This window comes from Nicotiana tomentosiformis, chromosome 2 (assembly GCF_000390325.3).
Source record: "Nicotiana tomentosiformis chromosome 2, ASM39032v3, whole genome shotgun sequence".
NCBI lineage: Eukaryota > Viridiplantae > Streptophyta > Magnoliopsida > Solanales > Solanaceae > Nicotiana > Nicotiana tomentosiformis.
In genome coordinates, this window is record NC_090813.1 from 52940825 (window position 1) to 52954954 (window position 14130).

General features: G+C 36.9%; 1 long non-coding RNA gene across 1 annotated transcript; it reads right to left on the reverse strand.

The window, feature by feature from the left end:
• Positions 1-3800: 3800 nt before the first annotated feature.
• Positions 3801-4769, reverse strand: LOC108948661 (uncharacterized). Its single transcript, XR_001973406.2, has 2 exons — positions 4673-4769; positions 3801-3835 (listed from the first exon to the last, which is right to left on the reverse strand). It is a non-coding gene; the product is annotated as an uncharacterized lncRNA (long non-coding RNA).
• Between the last annotated feature and the right edge of the window lie 9361 nt (positions 4770-14130).

Consider the following 14130-nt stretch of genomic DNA (forward strand, 5'->3'; position numbering starts at 1 on the left):
GTTTCGCGAGGCAAGGGCGTGTTGGAGTAGAGATTTGAACGATTTTAGGTAAGTAAAACTTCTAAACTTGGTTCTGAGGGTATGAAACCTCGAATTATGTGTTATGTGATAGGTGTTGAGCTGATGCACATACTAGGTGACAGGCGTGTGGGTGTGCATCATAAGAGCTGTGACTTGGTGGATTCCATGGAACTATATAGTTAATTAATCTTGTCGTTAACCGTATTTTCATCATGTGTTAAAGAAACTGAGCTGCCAGTCCTATTAGAAATCATACATAGGCTACGAGTTCGTGTTGTAGGTCCCCATAGAGGTTGTGTTTTATGTTAAGTTATTTGCTAAATTTTCATATTGTACTCAGTCTTAGTTTTTACTTGCATATCATATTTCAGTCTCTGTGTCCTTTATTGTTACATTATATTATCGTTTTTTGGGTTGATTATCATGATTTTTGAGAGTCCGAGAGACCGGAGAGATTGATGACTGAGTGAGGCCGAGGGCTTAATTGTAAGAATATTTATCGGAGCGGGCTGCACGCCGCATCATGTGTATTTGATTCATATCATTATTGGCTTATTATAGCGCTTGGGCTAGAATTGCCCCTATGAAGTCCGCACATTCACAGTGAGTGCAGGTACCTACTGAGTGCAAATGTTTGTGCTGAGGGACTGGGAGGATTGAGTGGCCATGAGAAATGAGTGGTTGTGAGGTTGGAGTGAATGGGAGGACTGATAGACTATTACTCTGAGAGTATGTACCTGATTTCATTATTGTTGTACTGCAACTAGCATATATAACTAGCTTGTAGTTACTAAGATGTACTATATCCTGTTTTAATTAAACTTGACATGATTTAATTGTTTTAGCTTAAACTGTCGAGCTTGTGAGCATGCCTACTTTCCTATACTGAAATCCTATAATTGAACTGTACTCGTGAAGCTCATAATTACTTTCAGTCCAATAGTTAGTCTTTTTATTTATTGAGTTGGTTGTACTCACGCTACACCCTGCACTTCCTGTGAAGATCCAGGTGTTTCCAGACATGATGGATGCTGATTATCTGAGCATCTTTATTATTGGGAGATTTTGAGGTTGCTGCCCGGCGTTCGCAGGACTTGACTCTCCTTCCCTATCTTTCAGCTTTGTGTACTTAGTTTTAGTTTTTCATAGATAGTATTTTCAACAAAATACTGAGCGAAGAACTTCGGTATACCCATAGATGCCCAGAGGGACATCTTATCAAACTTTGTAAATGTTTACAAAGTGAGGCCTAGAGATTGGCTAAAGGCTGGAGGAGAAAGGAGAGGAAAGTCGTATAGGCGCACCTACAAAGTCAGAGTCGTACGGGCTACATAATAAAAGGTAGCAACAATTATGAGATTGAAGGATTCCGACCAAAGTTGTGGTGTGAGAAAGAGGCCTAAAGGAGGAATACATTGGCCTTTGGAATTATTCACATAACAGTTTCCTAGGTAGAAAGGAGAGTACTAAAGTATTCAGAAGACATAAGTTATGAAAATGATGAGTGCATTAGTCAACATTAGATGACGAATGTTCCAAAGGGGGAATGATGTTACCCCCCATGTTTTCGTACGTGAAAGTACGCCATAAATAAATTGATGGAAGCTCGGAAATGAGATGTTACATCCTGTATGTTCGGGAATGAGATTATTTTGAAATTATAAGCATTATTCTATTTCAAACAAATGGTGAGTAAATTTGTGAAGGAGATAGGGTAAGCAAATCGAAGAAAATGAGTTTTGTCGAAGTTTGGCAATTTGGGATAAAATACGGTCCAAGCTATAATACCCCGTATTTATGGACTAGTGCCATACAAGGTACCCCATGACCATGATAGTAAAGATGTATAAAGTGTGTTAAAAGTAAGTAGTATTTTAAGTAATTTGAGATCATTCTTAATTATGTGAATAATTGGTTAATTATTGGCTAGTGAAAGATTAACAAGTTAATTAAGGAATTTGTGGATAAGCTTAATTAAGTTATTAGATAAGTTTAATAAAGCCAAAAACGTGGCAGCAAGGCCTTGATTCATTGTGACTCTTTGGTCTTGATAGTAAGGTGGCATGTGTAGGGCAATTTTGGATAAACTAAACCCCAAACGCGAGGCCCACAAATGGTAAAAGCAAGAGATTTTCATATATCTTGTAAGTGAGATACTTACGGGTGAAAGTCTCAAACAAGATTTCATACGACTCTTTTACAAAAGTGAGATAGATTAACGTGACTTTGCTTCAGCAAAAATTTCATATGAAATTATATTGCGTAATAGCAACGGTATTTTGTGATTCTAGGTGAGTATGGTGCAATCTTTCTCAAGAAAATTATACGGATTATCCCCTACTTCGATCCGTTGTTACATGTTGTCGCAATTGACGTGTGTTAGAGGGATTTTCAAGAGAATCGGCTCAGGTATGTTAAGGTTAAGCCCTTCCTTTATTTTGGCATGATCTCGTAATTATATGTTTTTGATAACGAGGCGTAAAGAGAAGTTCATACTCCTGAATTTATATACATTATCCTAATCTCATAGGTTACAGTATTATCCCTTATCGGGACTTCATATTCAATTGAGTATTGTCTTCTTCCAGCTACGAGAGCGGAGGGTCTATATATATATATATATATATATATATACAGTATTATAGTATTTTCACCACCATCGAGCTATAATCGGTGGGCAGGCCCCTATTGAGAAACCTCTGATCAGATGGTAAGTTATATACCAAGCCTATTGTGGTCGAGCGCCTATGAGCGAGCTCAGTTGGCTGAGATACAGAGCGTAGTATGGCCGAGCACCTATGAGCGAGCCTACTATGGCAGAGCAGTTACACATACCGAGCCTTATAAGGCCGGACAACTATTTTACTTACTATATTGAGAAAGTTGAGACGGTATCAGCACGTAAGTATATCTTCAGATTATCTTTGACTACGGAAAAATTGGTCTACGGTAACGCTTGAAAAATCGTTCCCACAGACTGTCAAGGCGTTGCGATAGGGATATTGGAACGGTTTACAGCCCGTTACATCAGCTCGCGTGCCCATATGTCTATTGGAATGGTTTACAGCCCGTTACATCAGCTCGCGTGCCCATATGTCTATTGGAACAGTTCTTGCAACGGTTTGCATCGCCATGACTATAGATACGTCTTTCGCAATGGTTTTCCCTTTCTCTGTTGGAACGATTATTTTTTTCAATTGGAACGGTTTAAAACCGTTACTATATTGTTTATACAACGGTTCTTAACCGTTACCATAATATTTAAAGCAACACTTATGTAAGCAATTGTTACGGTTATGTATGGATATAACAACGATTTCTTTAAGCTATCGTAACGGTTATATTTGTATTTGGAACGGTTTATAGATTATTTTGGAACATTTTATAGGACCTATTGCAATGTTTTCATTGTCTACTGGAACGTCATTTGTGTCCTATTGCAACGGTTCTTGTAGGATATTCTATCAGTTCAGTTAAAACCAACATATAGCACATGTTATAAATAAATATTTATATATATAATAAATTATAATAACACTAAAATTTAAATACATCATAAAATAAAACTATTAATAATATAAAATTATCCATCAAGCAAATAATATCCATAAAGTAAATGTTCTACCCCAAGTGCATAAGTTTAGTACATTTCAAGAGAGTAAGTAAGTTTTAAAAATGTTGATAATAAAATATTCCTAGAATTTTAAAAATGTTGATAACAAAATATTCCTAGAACATTCATCTATAACAATTCAAAATTCATCTGAAGTAAGGTCTAGTTCTTCTTCATCATCCATTTCTTGATCTACTCCACCTACAAAAGAGGATAAATAAAGTTATCACCCTTCAAGAGAATCCAGTCTAAGAATACTCATAGCACAAATTGCCATGAAAAAAGAAAAGAACATGAAAACTCCAGAACCAACAATAGTAGTTGTAAAACAAAAAGAAACTAGAACAAGAAGTTCAAGTCTTCCAAGTTGGCCATGTTTGACCATAACAAATGGTGAAGAAATAACTTTTTGATCCGAATGGGACCAATATGGGCAACTGGAATTATTCTAATCACAGCATATGCTCAACAACACACTTTCTCAGTTCAATAGGCAAAAACAATGGACAGACACTCAATAAATTCCTTCGAAATCCCAGCTGCATCGATGATAGTCTTCACATTAACAGCAATGTTATGCATCATTTGCTTATATGACCGCGTATTCGTGCCTATAGCACGTAAATTCACTGGTCTAGAACGAGGCATATCATTCCTTAGCAGAATGGCTATTGGGTTCTCTATTTCAGTTCTAGCCACATTAGTCGATAATAATTTGAGCAAGGGAAAAGAAGCAGCCTTAACTCAACCTACTTTACACCCTTAAAGTGCACTGCCCGAAAAAGCATGAACCCCAAACAAAGACAACCAAGTTTGACACATAAGTCCAAGTCCCAACCACAACTACAACCTCAACCATTGACTCTCAGTCTATCACAGAGAAGTTGGATACCAATAATACCAAAATAGGCACATCTATAGGAAGAAAAAGGATATTTCCATATCCACTCTGCCTTTAACCAAAGCAAAATCCCAAGCAAGGAAGGATGAGAAGAAGAAGAAATAGAAGAAGATGTATAACATTTGGTACGTACTGACCTTGATTGTTACTACCAGCAGATGGTCGACTGTTTAGTTGAACAGCAGCTTGTTGTGCAGAGGAAGCTTCTACAGGTGAACATGCACTGAACCTTAATGCTGAAGGAATATAGCCCTATCCCATATATGTAAGTCACAATCAGGCCACTGACCTTACTCAGTCATAATTCTCTCCAGTCTCTTGGGCTCATAATGATATGAAAATCAGCCTGACATGATGATATGATGTATCAATAAATGGTAACAGAGACTGAGATATGATATGCAAAAGATATATGTGACTGGGTATAAAATTAAAATTTAAACAATTAATTCAACAGCAATACAACCTCTGCGGATCTAAAAAAATATCGGCACCTAGCCTAAACATGATTTCTTGCATGATGCTCAGCTCAATTTTCTTTAACATATGACAATACAAGGATAATGCTAAGATTATTTGACTACACAATTCCACAAAATCAATTATGCCACGATTTCTACGATGCACGCCCACACGCCCGTCACCTAGCATGTGCATCACCTCCAAATCAATCACATAATACATATAATCAGTGTTCATACCCGTAGTTCCAAGTTTAAAAATCTTATTTACCTCAAGCTATGTGATTCTTTACTCCGCTATGTCTTTGCCTCGCTAATCGGCCTCCGAACGCCTAGAATCTAGCCACAATTAATTTGATTCATTCAATACATATTATAGGAATTTATTTCATTTGAAAACACTATTTTTCCAACAAAAATCCAAAATTAACTCAAAATCTTTCTGTGGGTCCCATATTTCGGAACCCGACAAAAGTTATGGCATATGAATGCCCATTCAACCACGAGTCAAACCATATGAATTGCACCAAATTCAGACATCAACCTGACCTCCAAATCCTCAAATCACATTTTCAAATCCTTAGGCCCAAACCTTCGAATTTAACCCCAAAAACAAGTAATCTAGTCGGAATATTCGATGATAATCCCATATTATTGACTAACAATGACCACAAGTGATTTATCTCAAGTTTTCCCGTGAATTCTCGCTCAACAATAGCCCAAAAAATGAAATTGAAAACTAGGGTATAGAACATTACCTCTTTGATAAAGAATTTGATGGATTTCTTGTTGGATTTCATGGCTTGGAAAAGATTTTTTATGAACAAGGCACTTGAGCTTCATCCTCTCTCTAGAATTGCTCTCCCATCTCTCTAAAAGCACTAGATATCACAAAAAACGAACCCCGAACAAGTTAAATTAAATGGGGGTATGGTAAAAAAAACCAAGATTTGCACTGCCGCGCTACATGGGGCTTGACGCAGTAGTGAACAATGTGTCCAGAAAACGTTTTTCGAAGTGTTCTGGAAATTTGCACAGCTGCGCCGCATGGGGCGGCACGGTAGTATAAAATTCTGCAAGTTTTTGGTAATTCGGGCATAACTTCTTGTAGGAGTGTCCAAATGATGAGAGAGTTGAAGAGTTAGAAACTAGACTCGATAATCTTTTAGTTGATAGGTTGTGTATCACATAACACCTTATATATACATAGATATACTCGTCCAAAGTTTGATCTTGTGCGTACTCATTTGGAATGTTTGTCTATTCCAACTTGGCTTAGACTTGGGCCTCTCTTTAGATCCCAAATAACTTATAATATGCCCCATACACTTATTATCATATCCAGTTGATATCAATCATATTAATAGTCCTCGTCTGCACACAAAATAATATAACTAGCCTACCTTGGCACCGCGAAATCTTAAATTACTTAGTGAAATTTTCCAGGGCCTTGCACGCTCATTACTCACAATCATTCATTCCTTTCAGTCACTAATCACTCGGCACTCAGCACTCGCACTCAGTAGGTACATGCGCTCACCGGGGGTGTGTACAAACTCTAGGGGCTCCTTCAGCCCAAGCGCTATAATAAGCCAATAATGGCATAAATCAATGAAACATACTGCGGCGTGCAGCCCGATCCCATAAATATCATCACAATCAGGCCCTCGGTCTCACTCAGTCATCATTCTCTCCAGTCTTTCGGGCTCCTAGTAATCATAGAAATCAACCCAAACAACAATAACATGATGTATCAACAGGGAAATAATAGAGACTAAGATATGATATGCGAGTAAAATTGAGACTGAGTACAAATAGAAATGAGCCTGTAAATTCAACATGTAACACGGTCTTTGTGGGTCCCAACAACACCAACACATAATCTAAACATTATTTCTAATATCGTTTACAGTCAAATTTGTATAACACTTGGAGAGCAAATAGCTAACAACATGTTATTCAACTTTATAGTTCCATGGAATGGACCAAGTCATAATTCCTATGTTGCAGGCCCACGGGCCCATCACCTCGCATGTGCGTCACCTCAAAACCAATCAAATATCGCAAAATTTCGGGGTTTCATACCCTCAGGATGAAATTTAGGAGTGTTACTTACCTCCAACCGTATAATTCTTTACTCTAATATGCCTTTGACTCGCGAATTAGGCTCTGAATGCCTCGAATATAGTAATTAATTTGATTCAGTCAATACAAATTATGAAAATTAATTCCATATGAAAATATACATTTTCCAACAAAAACTCGAAATTTAACTCAACAATCGCCTTCTCGGAACCCAATAAAAGTTATGAAATTTAAACGCCCATCCAACCACGAGTCCAACCATACAAATTTCCCCAAATTCCGATATCAACGCGACCCTCAAATCCTCAATTAAAGTCTTTGAAGATTTCTACCATTTTCAATCCAAACTTTACCCATTTGACCTCAACAATCTTCCCACAAACTTTATTGGTACAAACATGTATAATTAATACTCTCACACCCAATAATCATACTCTAAATAACCCATCTTTACCCAAACTCGAAATTAAAGACTAGGGTTAGAACCTTACCTCTTGGGGTGAAGATCATGTGATATTCCTTGTTTGATTTCAAAGTTTGAACAAGATCTTGATGAACAAAGCACTTGAGCTTCTTCCTCTCTCTAGAACAAAATCTCACCACAGGAGTCGTGATGGCACTTAGTCTCTAAGACTAAGTAAGTCGACTATAATAACAAAACAAGCCATTTTTTAAAAATAGAATCTAATACAAGTGTCGAACCCAACATCGGAAATAATGATACAACCTCCCAAGGCTGGTAATATTGACTCACGAACTCTAACTCAATGCATGAAATGATCTCAAGGATCAAATACTCAATATTGTTTGAATAATAATTAATAGTACAATAAAATGAAAAGATTCCAAGGGACTGCGATGAGCAAGCAGCTCTACCTTGAATCTGATATCTCCAATACATGGCTCTGTACAAAAATGTGCAGAAGTGTAGTATGAGTACACCACAATCGATACTCAGTAAGTATCGATACTAACCTCGATGGAGTAGTGACGAGGTACAATCAAGACACTCACTAATTAATTAACCTGTGCAGTGTAGCAGTATATAATAATAGGAACAAATAGGAGTGACATAAACAGCAAGACAACAAGAACAACATAAATATTGCTCAAACGAATAAGGATCACAAATACAACCAATCAATAAAGTCCCTAAAATATACATCTTTCAAATGTAAGTACTTCAAGTATAAATCTTTCAAATATAAGTTTTTCAATAAAAATTATTAGAATATAATCCTTTCAAATAAATATATATTTCGAATGTACTCCTTTCAAATAAATATCTTTCAAATATAATACTTTCAAATAAATATCTTTCAACTATAATTCATTCAAATAATATTTTTGAACATAATTCTTTCAAATAAAAGTCACCTCGTGACACCTCATTTCATAATCATAAACAATACAGGTTTCAGCCCACTTTCATATTTTCACGGCACCTCGTGCCCATATTTTTATCACAACAGCACGGAAAACTCACGTGCCAAAAATAACAATATATAAAAATCTGCACATATAAAGCAAGTACATACTCGTCACCTCGCGTACATGGCTTTCAGTCACACAATTTTCACATAAGACTCAATGCCTAAGGGAAATTCCCCCACATAAGGTTATGCAAGATACTTACTTTTAAGGAGTTAGGAAGATATTCCAAAATAGCGTTCTTGCTTGAATTGACCTCCAGACAACTCAAATCTATCCAAATTAAGTGTATAACTTCATTAAAATTCATCAAAAATAATTTCGGATAATATAACGTCGACTTAAAATTTCACATTAAAAAGTCAACCAAAATATAATGGGGGACCCGCCTCTTGGAACTCGACATAATTTTTACGAAATTCGAACGCCCATTTCGATACATGTTCAACCATACCAATTTTACCAAATTCCGATAACAACTCGATCTCCAAATCTTTAATTTTCGTTCTTGAAAAGATTTGCAAGAATCTTAATTTCTTCCATTTAAATCGGAAATAAATGATCAATATAACCACAAAATCATGAAGTATAATTATTTTTAGATATAGAACACTTACCCCAATCCATATGATAAAAATCGCCTAACACATCGCTTCAATCCGAGCTCCATAGCTCCAAATATGTTAAAATAGCCGAAACCCCCATTTTTAGAATCTCTCTAGGCAAGTTGCATTTGACATTTGAGACTTATAAATCACATTTGACACATGCGATTTTGCCAGCTTCCCCAGAAAAATAGTATTACCATCCTTTAGTAAATTTATCATAACTTTCTGTACAAATATTCAAATGATGAATGGTTTAACTTTCTGGAAACTAGACACGAAGAGCTACAACTTTCATGTCTTTCTTATCTCCCAATTTCTTATAGATTACGAGATATAAAGCTCCCAAAGTCAGCCATGTTCAGCAGAAATTTCTGGCGATGCACACTACTGTAGCCAAAATCTGCAGTACCAGCTTTCGGTCAATCGATCAAAACTTTCCGAATGATGAATGGTTTATCTTTCTGGAAACTAGAATCAAAGGGCTACAACTTTCATGTTTGATAATGTCTAGATTCTTTATAGATTTTGATATATAAGCTTCCAAAGTCAGCTCTGCGCATCAGAATCATGCGATGCGCACAGATGTAGCCAAAATCAGCAGTACCAGCCTTCAGTCAATCGATTATAACATTCTGTATAAATATTCAAATGATGAATGGTTTATCTTTATGGAAACTAGAATCAAAGGTCTACAACATTCATGTTTCGATAATTTCTAGATTCCTTATAAATTTTGAGATATAAGCTTCCAAAGTCAGCTCTGCGCATGAGAAATTTCGCACACTACAGTCAAAAACTAGCAGTTAAAATGGCCTAATAATTATCCGAAACCACTCTGAAACTCACCCGAGCCCCTCGGGACCCCGTCCGAACATACCAAGAAGTCTCAAAATATATTATGGACTTAGTCGAGGCCTCAAATCATATCAAACAACGCTAAAAATACGAATCACACCCCAATTCAAGCCTAATGAAACTAAGAAATTCCAACTTTTACATTTGATGCCGAAACCTATCAAATTAAGTCCGATGGACCTCGAATTTTGTATACAAGTCATAAGTTACATAACAGACATGTATCAATTTTTAGAATTGGCTTCCGACTCCGATATCAAAAAGTCAACTCTCAGTGAAACTTCCAAATTACATTTTTTTAACTTTCGCCAAAATGCTTCAATTTATTCTATGGACCTCCAAATCCAATTTTGGGCATACATCTAAGTCCGAAATCACCATACGAAGCTATTGGAGTCATCAAAACTCCATTCCGAAGTCGTTTGCTCAAAAGTCAAACTCAGGTCAATGCATTTTCATTTAAGCTTCAAAAATAAGAATTATTCTTTTAATTTAATTCTGAATCTTCCAAAAATCAATCTCGACCGCAAAATGAGATAAATCTCTCGAGCTCTCAATCGTTTACTAAAATTATCATATTTTCTCTTCAAAATGACCCTTTAGGTTTATTTACCAAAATAGGTCGGGTTATAAAAGCCAGAAAATGAAGCTCCGGGACAAGATCTGCGATCGCATATGCGACCGCATAATGCATCTACGGTTCGTAAAATGTGCCAAAAAATGGATTATGGGAACTGGACACCTTCTTCCCAGGTATGCGGTCACTATGAGGCCCGCAGACCTATTTTGCAGTCGCATAATGCATCGCTGAACAGTTATATAGTCACATAATGCACTGCAGAATAGTTTTGCGGTTGCATAGTTGACCGTATATTTGCACACAATCTTCCCAGCTTGTACCCCATTCAGCGTCCATTCTACGACCCGCAGAGTACTTCTGCGGTCGTATAGTGGACCGCAGAAATGCATATTTCTGACAAAATCTTCCTTTTACAATCTAATGCATTCTTCAATCCAAAACAATCGATAATCTTTGTACTACTTAATCTACACCGGCACCAAAAAACCTTAATTTCCTTAATAAAATTTTCTGGGGTCATTTATACATAAGTCGACATCCGTTGAACCTTTGCAACTTTAAGTTTAAAACTTTGGAACTAAGTATTCCAAATGATTCCAAAACCTCACCGGACTCGAACCAATTACCCCGACAAGTCAAATAACAATTGTAAAGCAAAATTTGAGTAGTAAATAGGGAGACGGGGTTGTAATACTCGAAACGGCCGTCCAGGTCATTACACATTAGCTAAAAGACACATTGCACAAGGTATATAAATAAATACAAGAAAATCAAAACATCACATGAAAATTACCAACACCACAACTCTACATCATTACATATCGTCCCTGCTAATAGCCACCCTTATCGCTCCTATTGCCACCCTTATCGCTCCTATAGCTACCCTTATCGCTCTTCCCAGACAATATTAATAGCCATCCTTATCACTCTTATTGCCACCCTTATCGCTCCTATAGCCGCCCTTATCGCTCCGCCCAGACAATATTCCAACAAATACAACAATAGTGAAATGCCACCCTTATACCCACATAATATCAATAGTGAAATGCCACCCTTATCACCTCGAAATAATAACTCACACAATACAATAATTTGCACGGAAAATTATCACGGCAACATACAAAATCAATTCATATCAAGATTTGGCCCAATGGCCACAACCAAAATTTCAAAGATACAACCAAGTCAATTAATTTCACAACAAATAGCCGAAGGCTGCACACAATGTGTATAACACCCCAAAAACAATCAACAGAGATAGAAATTACTCAGCATAAAGAAAAACCTTCATTAATCCATATTTAGATAATTATATTAACCCTTCTTTTTAAACTTGCTTAATTAATTATTTGCATAGGGGAAATGCATATTGAAATGAATTTCCAAAAAATATTAAACCAACAATACTCGCGAAATTTCATAAATATTTTAAGTAACAATCATATCCAATTGTCATATAAAAACAAATTCAACAACAAGGATTTAGGCATGGCAAACAGATGATTTAATAATTGTCCACAATTACCCAATTTACTATACAATAATGCCTAAGACTTTAATCCAATAAAATTTGCACATATAAGCCCGAGTACTTACTCGTCACCTCGCGTACATGGCTTTTCACATTTCACAAATGGCACATAAGACTCGATGCCTAAGGGGCAATTCCCCCACTCGAGGTTAAGCAAGACACTTACCTCTTTGAAGTTATGCCGATATTTCAAAATTGCCTTTTTGCATGAATTGACATCCGGACCGCTCAAATCTATCCAAATTAATTGTATAACTTCATTAAAATTTATCGAAAATAATTCCGGATAATAATGCGGCAACTTACAAATTTATTCCAAAAAGTCAACAAAAGTCAACGCGAGGCACGCCCCTCGAAACCCGACATAATTTTCATGAAATCCGAACACCCATTCCGATACGATTTCAACCATACCAATTATATCAAATTCCGATAACAAATCGACCTCCAAATCTTCAATTTAAAGTTTATAAAATTTCTACCATTTTCAACACAAAAAACTAATTTAATGATAAAAACAACAATATATTCGGGTAATTTAATCAAAATTGAGTTACGAACTCTTACCCCGATGTTTCCCTTGAATATCTCCCGAAAATCGCCTCTCCTCGAGCTCCAAATCGTCAAAGATGGACAGAACTTAAATCTGTTGCCCAGTCATTTCCTCTATACGATCGCGTCATAACACCCACGGTCGCGAAGTACAAAATTTTTCCATCCCTTTTTTACTCTATGCGATCGCGGCCATTCTCCCGCAATCGCGAAGAACAAATTCCCCAACAGCCTTGTCCAACTTCTTTCGGACAGCCTCTAGTATAACAGTCATAACCTTTTGTACATAACTCCAAATAATGAGTGGTTTAACTTTCTAAAAACTAGACATAAAGGGATATAACTTTCATTTTTGGATCATCTCCAAATTCCTTATAGATTACGAGGTATAAGCTTCCAAAATCGGGTCAGTGCAGCAGAAACTTTCCTCTACGTGATCGCGAAAGGCCTTCCGCGATCGCGATTCACTGGCCATTTTACCCCATTTTGTGCTTCACGATCGCGGCCAATTCCACGCGATCGCATAGCACACTGCTGTAGCCAAAAATCAGCAGCTATAAATGGCCTAGAAATGGTCCGAAACCACCCCGAAACTCACCTGAGCCCCTCGGAACCCCGCCCAATCACACCATCCAGTCCCATAACATAACACGGACTTGCTCGAGGCCTCAAATCACATCGAACAACATCAAAACGACGAATCACACCTCAAATCAAAATTTATGAACTTTGAACTTTTAAATTCTATATCTTGTGCTTAAAAACATATCAAATCAATCCGGAATGACTTCAAATTTTGCACACAAGTCATAATTGATATAACGAAGCTATTCAAATTTCCAGAATCGGATTTCGACCATGATATCAAAAAGTCAACCCCCCGGTCAACTTTTCAATAATTTGACTTTCGCCATTTCAAGCTTAATTCTACTACGGACCTCCAAATAATTTTTCGGATACGCTCCTAAGTCCAAAATTACCCAATGGAGCTAACGGAACTGACGAAACTCCATTCTGGAGTCGTCTTCACATATTTTCGACTATGGTCAAAATCCTAAGATTTAAGCTTTCGTTTTAGGGACCAAGTATCCCAAATCACCCCGAATCATCCGGTAACTGAATTCAACCATGCACGCAAGTTAATACACATAATACGAAGCTGCTCAAGACCTTAAGTCGCTGAACGGGGCGTTAAGTCGGGTCGTTACATTCTCTACCTCTTAAACAAACGTTCGTCCTCGAACGTGCTAATAATCTTTCTGAGTACTTTAAATTACTGAGTGTATTCTTACACACATACTTGTGGGTGATTCTACGTTCCCGCAATTTAACACGGGTCTGAGAACACCATCTCAATTGAGATTATTTCTTTTCTCCATTTTTATAAGCTTTAAAGCAAAGTCCCTAACTCTCCAATCATTTCCAAAATGCCTGATTTTCACTTCGACGCACGATATTAGTCTCAACTGGCTATAGCAACTCGTGCCTATGC